Genomic DNA, 19,455 nt, shown 5'->3' with positions numbered 1-19,455 from the left:
GGCTGGAAGAACCAGGTCGGGGAACAGTGGGAAGGCACGCTCTGCCTCCCCGTTGTCCCCCGAGCTTGTGGGGCTGGCGATGGGGAGAAGTGCACCAGTCCCGGGAGGGCAGGCAGCTCTGCGCCGCCATCCCGAGCGGGGCAGGACTTAGCGCCCCGCTCGGGATGGCGGCGCAGACCTGCCTGCAGTCCCGGGACGGGAGGCAGCTCTGTGCCGCCATCCCGAGCGGGGCGGGACTTGGCGCCCCGCTCCGGATGCCGGTGCAGACCTGCCTGCAGTCCCGGGACGGCAGGCAGCTGTGTGCCGCCATCCCGAGCGGGGCGGGACTTGGCGCCCCGCTCCGGATGCCGGTGCAGACCTGCCTGCAGTCCCGGGACGGCAGGCAGCTGTGTGCCGCCATCCCGAGCGGGGCGGGACTTGGCGCCCCGCTCCGGATGCCGGTGCAGACCTGCCTGCAGTCCCGGGACGGCAGGCAGCTGTGTGCCGCCATCCCGAGCGGGGCGGGACTTGGCGCCCCGCTCCGGATGCCGGTGCAGACCTGCCTGCAGTTCCGGGACGGCAGGCAGCTGTGTGCCGCCATCCCGAGCGGGGCAGGACTTGGCGCCCCGCTCCGGGTGCCGGTGCAGACCTGCCTGCAGTGTGCCGCTCGGGATGGCGGCGCAGAGCTGCGCTGGTCCCAGGACTGCAGGCAGCTCTGCACGGCCACCGGGAGCGGGGCGGAGCTTCTCCCCCGGCTCCCGGTGGCCGGGCAGAGCTGTGCTGGTCCCAGGACCGCAGGCAGCTCTGCCCGGCCACCGGGAGCGGGGCGGAACTTAGCGCCCCGCTCCGGATGGCAGCGCAGAGCTGCGCTGGTCCCAGGACCGCAGGCAGCTCTGCACAGCCACCGGGAGCGGGGCGGAGCTTCGCCCCCGGCTCCCGGGCAGAGCTGAGCCGGTCTCCCGAGGGTTGCGCAGAGCTTCCTGAAGCCTGGAGAGCGAGAGGGGTCGGTGCACACCGACCCCCCTCGCTCTCCAGGCTTCAGCGAAAGCCTGCATTCGCCCCATAAGACGCAGGCACATTTCCCCTTCATTTTTGGAGGGGAAAAAGTGCGTCTTATGGGGCGAAAAATACGGTAATTGGTTTATTTTTGAAGTAAATATTTATATGGTATCGAATAATTTAACTGAGTAGATTTCACTAGAACCCACCACCTCTAGCCTAGTTCCATTTATTCTTAAGAAAAAGCTTCAGCTGTTTATTTATCTTCACCCCCTAAACTAGGAGTAACAGCTATCTTGAAAATAATCTATCATCTTTGAATACAGTTGTTCTTGCATAATCATTAAAAAAATATGATATGAAAATGTGCTGTTAAAAGAATGCTTCCAAAACATCTATTAAAAGCATACATTCTCAGTAATATATTACTTTGGAGAGAAGAGTGCTGACATTAAAACGTTTCTGTGAATACAGTTGCCATCCACACATAAAAAAGGGAGACCCTACATCTGCAGGTAAAAAACCCACTTAAGGAGATTGGGAATATGGAAACCTATAGCTACATATTTCATTCAGTCCAGCAAAATGCAAAGGTGCATTTCCTTGTATTCATGGAGTTACCTGTAATGTTTCATTCTCTTGAGACCTGGAACTCCTCTTCCGTGGAAGTAATGAAGGTGGATATTCAAACCTGTTTAAAGGTATTAGGTAGGCTTAATATTGATTTGTTTATCCCACTGATGAGCTAAATGCCCTGGCTGCATACCAGTTGTTGAAAACTCTTTGGGCTGGATAATGCAAAGAAAGCACCAGCCTTAACAGTCATAGAGCCAAACAAGAAGTGTAAGTAGCAACAAATTGAGTAGTCAGGGAGGTGAATAAAGGAGATGAGTTCTGGGATCAGGCTTGGCTATGAGACAGAGTCAGTTTTGGCTGCCTGAGACCTGACCTTTACAGAGAGCAGGACAAGGGGACTGTGACATTGCTCTTGCTTCTTGACTCTTGTGCAGCTTTCAATACCATTTCCCGTAGTATCCTCCTGAAATGACTCAGTGGAATGGACACTGGTATCACTGTGTTACTGGGCTTCCATTACTGCAGTCCTGAGAACAGCACCAGAAGAGTGCTTTATGAATCTCTGACAGTTATGTTATGGAGTACCCCTGGGTACAATTGTATCCCCCAGTGCTATTTAAAATCTATACAAAGCCACCAGAAGCCACATGGAGCCTGGACCTGTGCCCGGACACAGTGGTGGGACAGATGAGGGAAAGTAAGCTGAGGTTGAATCCTGCCAAGGTGGAGGCACTATAGGTGTCTGGATCCCATGTGCAATAAACTGATCAATTACGTGCCATGGATGGGGTCACACTTCAGCTGAATTAGCTGGTATGCAATTTGGGGGTGCTTTTGGATCCAGCTTTGTCAATGGAAGCCCAGGTAACCTCAGTAGTTCATGGATTAATGATTTCAAAGCTGGATTACTGCAATGCACTGTAAGTAAGTTTCACTTTTACTGACCCAGAAACTGCAGTTAATGCAGAATGCTGCAATACAGTTGCTGAAATGATTGGGATCCTATCAACATATAACACCTCTGCTCAGATATCTACACTGGCTGCCAGTTTGTTACCAGGCTAAGTTCATGGTGTCACTATTAGTATACAAACCCATAACAGTTTTGGACCACTTTACCTGTGGCATCACTTTACCCCATATACTCCCCATCAACCACTTCTATCGGCAGAACTGACACAGCACAACGTACATAACACTCATTCCGCAGTTACAAAACCACAATTTTTTGGTGTTGCAGCACCTATACTTTGTAACTCTCTACCTACTAATATCAGATAGGAGTATTGACTGTAATATTTTCAATGCCTGCTTAAAACATGTTTAGGCTAGCCTACGCAGACAAGTTGAATGATGCAATGCATTTTAATCTCCCTTTGTTTACTGATTTTAATTATCTTTTTAATGCTTTTAAATACCTGTTTTTAACTGTCTTGTACTGATAATTTTAACGTATTCTTTTTTATAACTGCTTAGAGGCTTTACTACAATCAAGCAGTATATAAAAGTTGTGAAATACAGGTGGTGACCATTTTGCATGCGTCCAATTGATGTGTGGCCTTCCATGCATGCCATTTTCTGACCCAGAAGGGGATGGAATGGGCTTACACACAATATGACTCAAAATGCAACCCCTGCACAAAGGAGTTGCCTGAACATAAAATAAACTCATTAAAAATTCCAGTGACTTGACCCAACCTAGGCAACGTGACAAGAGTAATTTTATTTAAGTAGATCCATAGCTGTGTATAGCATTGTTACCTACCTGAAAGAACGATCAATAATAGTGAATACATCTCCATGCTTTAAGTACGTAGGCTGCTGAAAAATATTTCCATTGAGTTCTGTTGGGTTTGCAGGACTTAAGTTAAACAAAGTTGCCTAAAAATAGATTTAAAAATATTCAGCTCAGTCAATTAAGAAAGGTCCAAGAGACACACAACAAATCAATACAAAAAAATAAAAATAAGAATGCATACCTCCTTATTTTCATTGACTTCGATTTTACAATGTTCTTTGGAAACCTGAGGCAGCTGAATTCTGATGTCACACTCTCTTTTCCTTTAAATATAATCATGCAGTTTTCAGATTAACATTTGTATATTACACAGAGATAAAGGGGTTTTTAATATAAAAAATGCCATAATGCTACTATTCAAATATTAGAAAAATTATAAAGACAAACTATGTAGTATTATGAAAACTGAACTTGTTTTAACTGGAAAAAAACACTAATGTTTACTGTTGGCATGCCATAAACCAGAGATGGCTAATCAATTCAGGGTCTAGAGCCACACTGGTCCAGGGTGAACCATGATATCTGCATGCCAAAGCAAGCATGCCCAAAGTGTAAATGTGTCCATGGCTAGAATTGCAGTTCGCAAGCTGCCTTCAAAAAGCTTTTATATTCTATCAATACTATTTAAAAGCCTTTTTTGATAATCTATTATTATTTATTAAATTCTGTAAAATATAAATATATACATAGGAAAGAATACATTTTATGGATCAGAACAGGGGACCTGTAGAACTGGTCGATGAAGAAATAGTATTTTTTTAATGGACAAATTGGAAGGTTGCAAAGGGAGGACACAAAAAACTTCCTGGGGAACTATATATGGCTCACAGGCTATAGGTTGGCTACCTCTGCCATAAACTTTCCCCTGCCTTCATTAAATATGCACTTGGCCACTGGTACCTATTCACGTAGATACTTGGAGAAAAGATACTCTAAACCAGAGCAACACCTGCATCCAATAAAACCCTCCAAAGATATGAAATGATAAACACAGATGTTGCCGATATCACTTGCTTATGTAAAACAGAAAGGTTGAATAACTATTGGAGTTAGTAAAGTTCAACCTTTCAGAGCAGGTTGTACAATTCAAAAATTTCTCTAAAGTTGAAAAAGAGCTCTCTCTATTGACTTTTATGTATGGTGAACTTGAAGCAGACAATCCCGAGACATTAATTCGAGAACAGCAAAGATGCTTATATCTCCAATAGCAAGTGAATGTTGCTCCTTTCATTTGACCCACTGAAAGCATGCTATTAACAATTTTTGCCCACAAAAATATTATAGCTTCACTTGAGAGTTTCAAAACTGTGAAGAAAAATTAAATTTAAACCCAAAAGTAAAGACAAATTCCTATCTACTAGCTCTCAAAAAGGTCAAATTTACACCAGTGTGCAAACCTAAAATGTGCACATTGATGCAGTGCTTAGGCATATTGACAATTTAATTGACATCTTAAGTTTTGCTGTTTTAAAGTGCAAGCAGGTACGCGCAAATCCCCAAAAGGGGCACAAAAAGGAGCAAATACGGCCCTAAAAGAGTGAAAACAGCAAAAATGGAGTCTAGCCTTTGCAAGTGCAGTCCCAGGAGCCTTTTACGCCTATGGAGAGTTGAGAGTTTAAGAAAGTAGATTTGGAGAGTGATTGTGGAGCTGGGTGGATTTCTGGCTTTTTTTCAAGCGTTTCTAGAAGTTTAACAGGTGGTTGCAGGCTTTTTCAATGGTGCCCCAATATATGTAATTTCACTTAAATATGTGGTGCCTTGGAACGTAACCTCCATGTAAATGGGAGTTTCCTGTAGCAAAGATTTTACTGTTTCCCTTTGTGAAAAGAACAGTTCAGACAATTAAATTCCAACATTCAAAATACCTTCCAATAAATAAGTCTTACCTTCCAAACAAACAAGAGTTTTTAGTCAGCGGAAAATGAGTTCCATCACTCCCATTCTTTTTAATGACAACAATTTTCCCAAAAAGTGGCATTTTCTCATCTGTAATTCCTACCTGTAAGGATTGAACATTGAGAACTCAATAAAACTTTACCTAATTAGAATATATGATGAGCACCTTTCTATTAAGACAATACACCAAGAGAATTACAATTTTCTTACACTTTTCTTAAACCCAGATTATCATGAAACTATGTAAAAGCCTCTTATCAGGTCTATAGCTACAACATATAATGCAAATTACATTATATAATACAGGAGACACATACAAGTGTACTATTTGTACACGTATACTGTTTTGCTGCTCATTAACACTAGCTGCTAAAAAAAATTCAAGTCATTTCTCAGTAACATGATCAAAGTCATAGACGTACAAGTAATTTGAACAAGACATCTTTAAAATTAATGAATGTATTATGGCATTAGCTTTCATGGAATACAGTGCACTTCATCAGATGCACAGAGTGAGATCCTCAACTGTCAAAATATTGCACACATGGGTGCTGTTGGGGTGGATGGGTATAATGTGGCCAGAAAGAATGCAGGGAAAATAGAGACAGTGAAAATTACATAAATAACAATGATAGTTCACAGAATCAGTTGTGAATAATAGATATCCTGGCATTTGTATGCCAATTAACTTGTATGTTTTGTTAACATTTCATTTAGTACTACAATATGTTTACATAGAGCTGCCCTTGAAGCTAGTTCAGAAGTTCCAATTGGTGCAAAAATGCTCCCACCTCACTATTCAGTATCAAAACTGGATACAATATTGTGACAGCACTCTTGAAACAGTTGTGCTGGTTACGTGTTTGCCCAATTTAAGGTGCTCACTTTAGTGTATTGTCCTGCATGGCCTGGATACTTAAAAGAGCACCTTTCCCCATTATATGCCAGCCTGTGCTTTGAGATCTGACAGAAAGGTCCTTCTTATAGTTCTATTTAAAACCAAGACGCAAACAACAAGACGGTAAGAAGAGCCTGCTGGATCAGGCCTTCAGGCCTATTGACAACCTAATCTAGCATCCTGTTATCACAGTGGCCACCCAGATGCCTGTGGGAAACCCACAAAATGGACTTGAGAACAACAGCACCATCCCATTCTGTGGTTTCCAACATCCTGCTTCTGGAAAGGACTCATGTTATGGCTTCTGTGTTATGGCTCCCCGATTACAGAATTGCCTTCCACTAGAAATACGTTGGTCCTCTTTGCTGGTGTCTTTATGTCATTTACTCTGCTTGGCATTTGGAGGTCAACTGCTCCTACTGTTGCTGAGTTATAAGAGGTGTTATATTGGTAGTTTAATGATGGATGTTCTACCGTTTTTTATTATGAATTGTATACAGTGCTCAAAATTAACCAGGCACTAGGCATTTCCACCATCTGGAAGTGCATGTCTGGGGATCCTTGGATCTAGACTGTTTTCATACAGTAACACTCCATCCTGTAGAATTCTATTGGTTATATTTTATCTACACAATTGGGAATGAATTTCTGGAAACAAAATGCTTCTCAGACTGCAGCCTGAGCAGGAGCAGTTACCATTAATAAAAAGAAGTTGGAATAAGCCAATACACATGTGGACTTTTCTTCTTCAAGTTCTCAAAGCTCCAGGTTGTCATTTGAACTATCCAGATGTTTAACTGATCACAGCCCATTGTTTGAAAAATAAAACTTTAGAGCTGTCTTGCCAAAAATATATATCCGAATTTCTAACACAAATTGTATACCATCTTAGCAACTTCATTTAAATTAATTAAAAAACATATTTGCCTTACTTCAGCCCACAAGTGAAAAAAGGAAACTCTTGATATATAGTTTCACATTGCAAGTCTGAATAAAGTATCCTTATTACAGGATGGCCAGTTTGTTATCATTTACAATGTCCTGGGAGACTGGAATTGCCCCCCAACAGTTTTTTAATATTGTAATTTCTGATGAGATTAAATTTATTCTTCTGCATAGCAACTGGCCTATTTGTAGTATGTATGCAATAATCCACTAACAATGCTCTTAATCATTCTACATATAAAGTTATTCTAGTCCTCTTAATCAATTCCAATAATTTGTCAGTGAAAGTCTGTCATGTACATGAGCAGTTTAACTTGAATCCATAGGACACTGAAACCACATGTCTCCTCCTCATGTGAATCACTAATTGATTTCCAGGTACTGTACTATACAGATATATAAATGCATCTATTTTACTGTCTACCCCATACAGTACTGTCAAAGCAATAACGTTTACAATCTGTATACCGTATTTTTCGCACTATAGGACGCACTTTTCCCCCTCCAAAAATGAAGGGGAAATGTGTGTGCGTCCTATGGTGCGAATGCAGGCTTTCGCTGAAGCCTGGAGAGCGAGAGGGGTCGGTGCGCACCGACCCCTCTCGCTCTCCAGGCTTCAGGAGAGCCCCACCGCCAGCCCCACAAGCTCGGGGGACAGAGGGAGAGGCGCAGCGCGCCCTTCCCGCTGTCCCCCGACTTGGTTAGAAGGCTGGCGGGGGGGAGCCTGCTCCTCCCCGTCGCCAGCCCCGCAAACTCGGGGGACAGCGGGAGAGGCGCAGCGCGCCCTTCCCGCTGTCCCCCGACTTGGTTAGAAGGCTGGCGGGGGGGGAGCCTGCTCCTCCCCGTCGCCAGCCCCGCAAACTCGGGGGACAGCGGGAGAGGCGCAGCGCGCCTTTGCCGCTGTCCCCCGACTTGTCTAGAAGGCTGGCGGGGGGAGAAGCCTGCTCCTCCCCGTCGCCAGCCCCGCAAACTCGGGAGACAGCGGCAGGGGCGCAGCGCGCCTTTGCCGCTGTCCCCCGACTTGTCTAGAAGGCTGGCGGGGGGAGAAGCCTGCTCCTCCCCGTCGCCAGCCCCGCAAACTCGGGGGACAGCGGGAGAGGCGCAGCGCGCCTTTGCCGCTGTCCCCCAACTTGGCTAGAAGGCTGGCGGGGGGAGAAGCCTGCTCCTCCCCGTCGCCAGCCCCGCAAACTCGGGAGACAGCGGCAGGGGCGCAGCGCGCCCTTCCCGCTGTCCCCCAACTTGGCTAGAAGGCTGGCGGGGGGGGAGCCTGGTTTTGCGGGAGGCGGGGGAATCCCCCCGCCTCCCAGGAAAGCCAGGAGAAGCCGTGCAGCCCTTTTAAAAGGCGCGCGGCTTCTGCCGGTTTTGCGGGAGGTGGGGGAATCCCCCCGCATCCCAGGAAAGCCAGGAGAAGCCGTGCAGCCCTTTTAAAAGGCGCGCGGCTTCTGCCGGTTTTGCGGGAGGTGGGGGAATCCCCCCGCCTCCCAGTAAAGCCAGGAAAGCGCTGTGCAGCCCCTCCGCCAAGGAGAGGCTGCACGGGGCTAAAGGGGAAGCCAAAACAGCGAGCGGGATCCATCCCGCTCGCTGCCTTGGCTTCCTCCATAGCTGCGCGCAACCCCTCTGCCAAGGAGAGGCTGCACGGGGCTATGGATTCTTTAGCCCCACGCAGCCTCTCCCGGGAGGGAGAGGCTGCACGGGGCTAGGGGAAGCCAAAACAGCAAGCGGGATCCATCCCGCTCGCTGCCTTGGCTTGATCCATAGCTGCACGCAACCCCTCGGGCAGGGAGAGGTTGTGTGCAGCCTGTACGCTGCTCTTTGGGGCTGCGGGGGGAAAAAAAGATTTTTTTTCTTGAATTCCCCCCCTAAAAACTGGGTGCGCCCTATGGTCCGGTGCGCCCTATGGTGCGAAAAATACGGTACATAATAGAGGAGCTGTACAAATCAGCAACTACACTTTCACACAAACAGTTGTACTTACAATGAGACAGCCTGCTTTTTGTGAAACAGCTTCATCTGCATACACAACTGGAATAATAGTCTGGCTTTGCAACTATTTTGTTCCATGTTTCCACCTCATGTGATTGGTTTACTAACAAGTACATTTCCTTCAGAAACATTTTCGTTTTTAAAAAACCCCAGAAACTTTAGGATGGTAACTGTAGATACATTAATGTGTGGTATGGATACCAACATAGTTACAATATTTTTATACAGTACCACAGCAAAGAGGCAGGTGGCACCTTTTTAAAAGTAGAAATACCGTGTTCTGTAGAAAGCTCATTTAATTTAAAATGGTCTCAACAGAATTACATGAAGCAAAAAAGTTTCAGAAGAATAAGCAACAAAGACATTGAAAAGTCAGGTGTGCTGGGATTGCCAACTCAGTTATGCAATTGTTCCCAAAAGATATAATCAAACAAGGTAAATCAGATGTAGCCAACGAAGTGCCCCCTCCCCAAACTGTTCTACAAATCCCATCATGCCAGACTATGCTGGCTGAGGCTGATGGGAGTTGTAGTCCGACTACGAATATTTATTCTGTGCAAAGCCACCCTGCAGCGTTTTGCTGGAACCCGATTTTCCATAAGAGAGATCCTCTGTGGATGCAGCGCGCTCCGGAAAGGCGAGAAAGGCGCGCTTTTCAAACATACCTCGCGACTAGTCTTGTGGAGATGCCCCGTTCCCCACAAAACAGTGGTCTAATGCGAGGGGAAACGACCTATTCGCAGCTCTCACCACCAAGTTAGCCAGGCCTGTGCTGTGAACAGTGCCGGATTTACGTATAAGCTAAACAAGCTATAGTTTAGGGTCCCACTCTTTTGGGGCCCCCCAAAAAATTTAAAGGGGAAATAACTGGATGTACATTTCCAAACTATAAGATAAAAAAAGGGTCTGCATAAAAGGCGGATCTATACGGATCCTCATGGATCCTCCACTTTTTAAAAAATAATTCCAACAAATGCAGTGTCAAATCACACCTAGAAGGCACGCCTACAAACTGGACTATAAAAAACGTGGATCCAACACTTTGCCACGCTGCAGTACCATAAAAACATGGATCCGTGGGACGGATCCTCATGAATTCATATGATTTTTATATTGAAACAAAATAAAAACACCATGCTTCTGTAGACCACATCTTAGTCTGTAGGAGGAACCAAAAAAATCACGCATCCACTGTTTCGTGGTGCCGCAATGGCGCAAAAACATGGTTAAAAAACACGGATCCTCATGAATCCTCATGATTTTTGCACTAGATCAGCCCAAACTCACTTTCAAATTACACATCATGTCCAGGGGCACAACATCCACCACAGAAATCACGGATCCATGGCTTCCTGGCCATACCGTGGCCCAAACGTGGTTTTCAAGAACAGATCCTCATGGATCCTCACACTTTTTGCATTGGACCAACCCAAACTCACTGTCAAATCACACATCATTCCCAGGGGCACAGCCTACACCACAAAAAACTCAGATCCACGCCTGCCTGACCACGCCCTGGCCCAAAAACGTGGTTCCGAAGCACGGATCCTCATGAATCCTTATGATTTTTGCACTAGATCAACCCAAAGTCACCATCAGATCAAACATCATGGCCATGGGCACAGCATCCACCACAAAAACCACGGATCCACGGCTTCCTGGCCACTCCATGGCCCAAAAACGTGGTTTTGAAGCACAGATCCTCATGGATCCTCACGCTTTTTGCATCGGGCCACCCCAAACACACCGTCAAATCACACATCATGTCCAGAGGCACAGCCTGCACCACAAAAATCACGGATCCAAGGCTTCCTGACCATACCGTGGCCCAAAAACGTGGTTTTGAAGCACGGATCCTCATGGGTCCTCATGCTTTTTGCATTGGGCCAACCCAAACTCACCGTCAAATCACACACCATGTCCAGGGGCAGCGCCTGCACCACAGAAAACTCGGATCCACGGCTTCCTTGCCACTCCAAGGCCCAAAAACGTGGTTCCGAAGCACGGATCCTCATGGATCCTCACGCTTTTTGCATTGGGCCACCCCAAACTCACCGTCAAATCACACATCATTCCCAGGGGCACAGCCTACACCACAAAAACTCGGATCCACGGCTTCCTGGCCACTCCATGGCCCAACAACGTGGTTCCGAAGCACGGATCCTCATGGATCCTCACTCTTTTTGCATTTGGCCAACCCAAACTCACTGTCAAATCACACATCATGTCCAGGGGCACAGCCTGCACCACAAAAAACTCGGATCCACGGCTTCCTGGCCAATCCAAGGCCCAAAAACGTGATTTTGAAGCACAGATCCTCATGGATCCTCACGCTTTTTGCATTGGGCCAACCCAAACTCACCGTCAAATCACACATCATTTCCAGGGGCACAGCCTGCACCACAAAAAACTCAGATCCACGGCTTCCTGGCCAATCCAAGGCCCAAAAACGTGGTTTTGAAGCACGGATCCTCATGGATCCTCACGCTTTTTGCATTGGGCCAACCCAAACTCACCGTCAAATCACACATCATTTCCAGGGGCACAGCCTGCACCACAAAAAACTCAGATCCACGGCTTCCTGGCCAATCCAAGGCCCAAAAACGTGGTTTTGAAGCACGGATCCTCATGGATCCTCACGCTTTTTGCATTGGGCCAACCCAAACTCACTGTCAAATCACACATCATTCCCAGGGGCACAGCCTGCACCACAGAAAACTCGGATCCACGGCTTCCTGGTCACCCCATGGCCCAAAAACGTGGTTTTGAAGCACGGATCCTCATGGATCCTCACGCTTTTTGCATTGGGCCAACCCAAACTCACTGTCAAATCACACATCATGTCCAGGGGCACAGCTTACACCACAAAAAACTCGGATCCACGGCTTCCTGGCCACTCCATGGCCCAAAAACGTGGTTTTGAAGCACGGATCCTCATGGATCCTGACTCCTTTTGCATTGGGCCACCCCAAACTCACCATCAAATCACACATCATGTCCAGGGGCACTGCCTGCACCACAAAAAACTCGGATCCACAGCTTCCTGGCAATGCCATGGCCCAAAAACTTGGTTTTCAAGCACGGATCCTCATGGATCCTCACACTTTTTGCATTGGGCCACCCCAAACTCACCGTCAAATCACACATCATTCCCAGGGGCACAGCCTGCACCACAAAAAACTTGGATCCACTGCTTCCTGGCCACTCCATGGCCCAAAAATGTGGTTCCGAAGCACGGATCCTCATGGATCCTCACACTTTTTGCATTGGGCTACCCCAAACTCACTGTCAAATCACACATCATTCCCAGGGGCACAGCCTGCACCACAAAAAACTTGGATCCACGGCTTCCTGGCCACTCCATGGCCCAAAAACGTGGTTCCGAAGCACGGATCCTCGTGGATCCTCACGCTTTTTGCATTGGGCCAACCCAAACTCACTGTCAAATCACACATCATGTCCAGGGGCACAGCTTACACCACAAAAAACTCGGATCCACGGCTTCCTGGCCACTCCAAGGCCCCAAAATGTGGTTTTGAAGCACGGATCCTCATGGATCCTCACGCTTTTTGAATTGGGCCAACCCAAACTCACTGTCAAATCACACGTCATAGCCAGGAGCAGAGCCTGCACCATAAAAATTATGGATCCATGGCTTCCTGGCAGCGCCATGGCCCAAAAAGGTAGTTTTGAAGCACGGATCCTCAAGGATCCTCACTCTTTTCGCATTGGGGCTCCCCAAACTCACCATCAAATCACACATCATAGCCACGGGCACAACTCACAAATCATGAGTTGCACTACAAAAATCACAAAAATCCCCTTACCTGCACTGTTAATGTCACCACTGCAATATTATTATTAGTGCCGATAGGAGAATATATGACTACCGTATTTTTCGCTCTATAAGACAACTTTTTACCCTCCAAAAATTAAGGGGAAATGTGTGTGCGTCCTATGGAGTGAATGCAGGCTCCTTGGCTTCAGCGATAGCAACACGAAGCCTCCAAAGCACAGAGGGAGCGCTCCCTCCACGCTCCAGAGGCTACGCGTTGCTTTCGCTGAAGCCTGGAGAGCGAGAGGGGTCAGTGCGCACCGACCCCTCTCGCTCTCCAGGCTTCAGGGATAGCCGCCTGAAGCCTTTGGAGTACAGCGCAAGTTCCTGCTGATCTCCGAAGGCTTGCGGATAGCCGCCTGAAGCCTGGAGAACGAGAGGGGTCAGTGCACACCGATCCCTCTTGCTCTCCAGGCTTTGCTTCTCTGGAGAGGCACTGCACAATGTTTCCTCTCTGCGCAGTGCCCCTTCAGTGAAGCTGGAGGAGAAATGGAAGGGGCTCCGTTTCTCATCCCGCTTCGCTGAAGGGGCGCTGAGCGGAGAGGGGGAGAATTTTTTTCCCCTTGTTCTCCCCCTCCTATGGTTCGGTGCGTCCTATAGAGTGAAAAATACGGTATATATTGTACCAAGATATGGTTCATCTTCAAGAACAGATCAAATACATGCCAAAGTATTAAAGAGGAGAAAAAATATGAAACTGCTTACATACTGTCAACTAATATCCAGATTCAAGAAAGACTGTATGGCAAACATACAGTGAAAATCAGTGAAAAGATAGAATCTGAGTCCATCATAACAGAGTTCTACCTTCTGGGTAAAATTTATAAACTATTACTCAAATATGACACCAAGCCCGAACAAGCAAAACCTTATATGACAAAATGGATGCAAAAATTTTAAGAGCAGTTCACAGTAGAACAGTGAGAACAATTATGAATAAAGGAATAAAATTTACTGCAAATTAAGCCCTAAAACAAAATTGGTACAGTGGAACCTCGGGTTGCAGACATAACCCGTGACTGAGGCACGTCCGCAACCCACAGCATTCGCATCCTGAAGCGCCACGTCTGCACAGGCACTGGTGCAATTTGGCGCTTCTGCGCATATGAAAGACCCAGTTCTCTGAGTGCATGTTCTGGAAGTTGGGCAATAGGGGCAGTACAGGATTCCTTTTGGTGTACTGACCTCCCCGCTGCACCAAGGATTCCCTGCCCGAGCTGCTTCAGGTCATTGCGGATGTTCTCCTGGAGATACCTAGTTTGGTTGTCCTAGGGGATTTTAACATCCATGCCAACATGACCTTACAAGGGGCTGTTTGGGACTTCGTGGAAAGCATGGCCTCCATGGGGCTGTCCCTGAATAAGTTTGGCCCAACTCATAGTCACGGACATGCCTTAGACCTAGTGTTCACCAATAGTGACATGGGTGATATGAAGTCCAGTTGCACCAGGAAGTGATCTGACCATGGCACTTCTTTTGTTTCACTTTTACCTAGTGTCATCACTAGGTAAAAGTGAAACAAAAGAAGTGCCATGGTCAGATCACTTCCTGGTGCAACTGGACTTCTCCGTGACCCTTCTCCTCTGCAGGGAGGTGGGACCAATGTGGATGGTCCGCCCCCGCCACTTAATGAATCCAAATGGTTTCCAGAGAGTGGTAGGGCATGCTTTATCCCATGTTGATGGCCTTTCAGCTGATTCCCTGGTGGCCTGCCGGAATGTGGAGTTGACCAGGGCTATCGACTGTCTGGCTCCGAAGCGCCCTCTCCGACTGCATGGAGCCCTGACAGCCCCGTGGTTTTCTTTGGAGCTGCGGGTGAGGAAACAATCGCTGAGACGGCTCGAGTGCCAGTGGCAGAAAACTCATTCTGAATTGGACCGGACACAGGTTAGAGCTCAATGTCGAGCCTACCAAGTGGCGATAGCAATGGTGAAGAAGACTTTCTTCACCGTCTCTATAGCATCTACAGAAAATAGTAGCAGGAGACTCTTTCAGGTGGTTTGCAATTTAATGGAACCACCTTTACCACCGGGGCCTTGTAAAGACCCCAAGACCTCCTGCAACGATTTTTCAAATTTTTATGCAGATAAAGTTGCTCATATTCGGAAGGAGGTAGACACCACCGTGGGAGCAGGGTCAGGGCGAGAGAGTGCTAGAGCCCTGTCTGGTCAAGTTGCATGGAATCAATTTCAATCCGTTACCCCCGAGAATGTGGACAGGCTGCTTGGATGCGTGAAACCAACCACCTGTCTCCTTGATCCTTGCCCATCCTGGCTAATAAAAGCAAGCCGGGAAGGGCTGGGCAATGGGCTCTGCGGGGTGGTGAATGCTTCCCTCTGTGAGGGGGCATTCCCAGACCAGCTGAAAGAGGCGGTCATTAAACCGCTTCTTAAAAAAACATATTCAGACCCGGCCAGTATGGCCAACTATCGCCCAGCCTCAAATCTTCCATTCTTGGGCAAGGTGATTGAGCGGGTGGTTGCTGAACAACTCCAGGCACGCCTGGAGGATGCAGACCATTTGGATCCCTTCCAATTGGGATTCACGTCTCCTCAAGGGACTGAAACTGCCTTGGTCGCGACAATCGATCATAACATCCTTCTGGACCGTCTAGAGGAGCTGGGAGCTGAGGGCACTGTTATACAGTGGTTCTGCTCCTTCCTCCTGGGCTGTGTCCAGAAAGTTGTGGTGGGGGATGAGTGTTCAGACTTACTTGTGGGGTGCCTCGGGGTTCCGTCCTCCCCTCCATGCTTTTTAACATCTACAGGAAGCTGCTGGGAGAGATCATCAGGGAGTTTGGGCTTGGTGTCCATCAATATGTGGATGATACCCAACTCTACCTCTCTTTCAACTCAGAACCAGTGAAGGTGGTGAAGGTCCTGTGTGAGTGCTTGGAGGCGGTTGGAGGATGGATGGCAGCTAGTGGATTGAGGTTGAATCCTGACAATAATGAAGTTCTGTTCTTGGGGGACAGGGGGTGGGCTGGTGTGAAGGACTCCCTGGTCCAGAATGGGGTAACTGTGCCCCTGAAGGGCCAGGTGCACAGCCTGGGAGTCATTTTGGACTCACAGCTGTCCATGGACGCACAGGTCAATTCTGTATCCAGGGCAGCTGTCTACCAGCTCCATCTGGTACGCAGGCTGAGACCCTACCTGCCCGGAGACTGCCTCACTAGAGTGGTGCATGCTCTTGTTATCTTCCGCTTGGACTACTGCAATGTCCTCTACGTGGGGCTACCTTTGAAGGTGACCCAGAAACTACAACTAATCCAGAACGCAGCAGCTAGTCTGGTGACTGGGAGTGGTCACCAAGACCATATAACACATGTCCTGAAAGACTTACATTGGCTCCCAGTACATTTCTGAGCACAATTCAAAGTGTTGGTGCTGACCTTTAAAGCCCTAAACGGCCTCGGCCCAGTATACCTGAAGGAGCATCTCCACCCCCATCGTTCAGCCCGGACACTGAGGTCCAGCACCGAGGGCCTTCTGGCAGTTCCCTCACTGAAAGAAGCAAAGCTACAGGGAACCAGGCAGAGGACCTTCTTGGTGGTGGCGCCCGCCCTGTGGAACGCCCTCCCACCAGATGTCAAGGCAGCCACCAGACTTTTAGAAGACATCTGAAGGCAGCCCTGTTTAGGGACGTTTTTAATGTGTGACTTTTTAATGTATTTTTATTTCATTTTTTGGGAAGCCACCCAGAGTGGCTGGGGAAACCCAGCCAGATGGGCAGGGTACAAATATATTTGTAGTAGTAGTAGTAGTAGTAGTACTTTGTAGGATTTGATAATCTTTATAGGTCTTTTAAATTTCTAATCTATCTATCTATCTATCTATCTATCTATCTATCCCCTCCCCCGTTTCCCTTTCTGTACTTCCTTATCCTTATAAAATTGAATATATATATATTTTTAAAATTTACGGCTCCACAGTTCTCTGGGTCGCCCCATATTCATTACCCAACCACCTATGCTGCTCATGGCCAGATCACTTTGGGGCACTGCCATGCTGTAAAAAGATTCTCATGAAGCACAGATCCCCATGGATCCTTAGGGTTTTTTTATGTTTGGTCACCCTGAAATCACTATCAAATCACACCTGATGTATATGACCACAGAACGAACCACAAAAACCACAGAGCACAGCCAAGGAACAAACACTATATTAAATACTTTAATCCTCATGGATCGGCATGATTGTTAAATGGACTCCACCAAATTATATTGTAAGATCACACCAATGTCTATGGAATGACCGAAATACAAACGCTATCTGAAATGGTTCTGCATTAGCAAGAACATTGAAATAAAATGACATTCATATTCATAGCTTCCACTGTGAAGAACTGCACCTGGAAATTTTTGACACTGCTAAACCTCAAGAATGTCCAAGGCAGAGATTGTGATGATCTTACCTGTGAATGTAAATTATCAAACCAACTAGATGGAGACCACCAAAGTAACCATGAAAAACAATCACCTGTCTTGCGTCAATTCAGCTACAAATGGTTTTGGGACAAAAGTTGGTTGCTTTGCAGGGGTAGTAATTATAAATGGAGGTTTAACTGCAAGTTTTTTTGAGAACAGATTTTGTCAGTGCAAACTTTGAAATAGGGGGTTTCCAACGTGGTGCCCATGGGAATCATGTTGCCTGCTGACAGCTTTCCTGGAGTCCACCACGTGTTTTTAGAAAAAGAACAGGATTAGTGGTGAATTGTGCCCAGCATGACTTCAGATTGTTCATAGTACATTTGATTGACTACAGGGGCATATGAAGGGGCAGCGGGGTGATGGTGCCCCAGGGTGCCATGCTGGGGGGAGAGTGACAGTAAGGTCGCTGTACTGGCTGCCGCTCTTGCGGCAACTGTACAGGCAGCCCCTCTCGCAGCGACCGTATGGGCCATACGGGCAGCTGCTCTCACGGTGACTGTACAGGCTGCTGCTCGCGTAGCGTCCGTACAGGCAGCTCCTCTCACGGCGGCCGTACAGGCTGTATGGGCAGCCGCTCTCCTGGCGACCATACGGGCAGCCATGCATGCACAGTCCGTACAGGACATCATCCAGGACTTGTTACCATATTATAGCTGCCACAAAATCTATCGGCATGCCACCAGAACCAGGGAAGCCTTGCCAGTTGCAGCTCACACAGTTGAAGTGAAATAAAAGACAGAAGAGTAGATCGGGAAGAAAGTTCCCCAGACTGCAGGAAAAGATAACAGTAGCTCCAGCATCTGATTCAGTGCAGGCTGCTGAGGGGGTTGACTCCTTAAGATCACCAACTGACTATGAGACACCTGGAAAGCACTCAGCCTCAGATGACCTCCACGCCAAAAGGTGGGAAAGAGGATTTGACAGTGACCAATATTGATTATTTTGATAGCAGCCCCATATTCTCAACACAAAGTGAGAAGTGTTTGGACAAATCACTGATTTGTACATCAGTTCCCCCATGGCACAACTGTACCTTCCCCACACTCAGTCTACAAACCATGGGACTTGGGTTCAGTTGGCAACATCTGTGTGTATGACTATGACATAAACACACTGAAAGGATCAAACTGGATAAATGATCGCATAATAGATGCCTTTCTTGCCTCCAGGGTGATCATGGCCAAAGAGCTAGGTCACAATGGAACAATTTTCCCACTTACCGTACTTGCCACTTCATGCAGATATGTCAAAGATTGCCAGTGCAAGCTCTGAAGAACTGTTTGAGATTTGGAGTGCTAAAGAAAGATGTTTTGATTATTCCAGTAAATGACAGAGAAGTCCACTGGAAACTGATAGTAATCATTTTTAAAAGGAAGACCATGCTCTATCTAGATTCCAAACATGGATTGAACCACTCTGTGATTGATGCAATAACATCCTTCTTAGCATGTCTGTATGAGATGGATTCAAAATATCCCTATAGTTTTGCAGCTGATCATTTTTTGCACCAACTGATATACCCAGGCAAGGTACCGTAATTCCAGTGACTACGGTCCTTTCACATGTACCATTGCCCATCTGATTGCTTCTGCTGCCCAATTACAGTTCATACAAAAGGATATGGCTGCCATTAGACCCTGGATTGCAAAAGAAATAATACAGTACTGTGGGAAAACCTATTTTGAAGGACAAGACAAATATTTTCAAGTGGAAATTGATGCTGTTCCTCCCAAGAAGAGACAAATCTTGAACGAGAGTTACATTACTGTGTCTCGATCATGCCCAGAGGGATGGAAGGATACACTAGCCTATTGCTCAGATATCCTTGTTTGAAGGCTGCTGGTCACTATGTTTCTTGAAGGAAGGGTGCAGGAGGCCCAGTGGTGACCTAACTATGGCTTACTGTGAAGGAAACTGCAAGGACTGGTACCACTGCTTTCGCATAGGCATTGATTCAAAAGATCTTCCAGAGGTTTTTGTGTGTCCAGACTGTCAATCCACTGTGGCCAAATAGATTTTGAAACTGCGAACTGTCATATTCCACAGGTTGGTATAATACAGCAAAATCCAAACATATAGTTTTCATCATCATGGCAGGGATGGTCCTTTTCCATAGA

General features: G+C 47.0%; 1 long non-coding RNA gene and 1 pseudogene across 2 annotated transcripts in view; both read right to left on the bottom strand.

The window, feature by feature from the left end:
• LOC308578231 overlaps positions 1-19,455 on the bottom strand; it is a 1,025,155-nt pseudogene that overhangs the window by 61,395 nt on the left and 944,305 nt on the right. The gene's annotated exons all lie outside the window — the stretch shown is intronic.
• LOC308578266 lies at positions 1,610-5,348 on the bottom strand. The gene is made up of 4 exons (XR_014003849.1): positions 5,239-5,348; positions 3,534-3,615; positions 3,320-3,435; positions 1,610-1,669 (listed from the first exon to the last, which is right to left on the bottom strand). It is a non-coding gene; the product is annotated as an uncharacterized lncRNA (long non-coding RNA).

The sequence above is a fragment of the Podarcis bocagei genome (assembly GCF_964188305.1).
Source record: "Podarcis bocagei genome assembly, chromosome: W".
Taxonomy (NCBI): Eukaryota; Metazoa; Chordata; class Lepidosauria; order Squamata; family Lacertidae; genus Podarcis; species Podarcis bocagei.
This window is presented reverse-complemented; position numbering and strand designations above follow the sequence as displayed.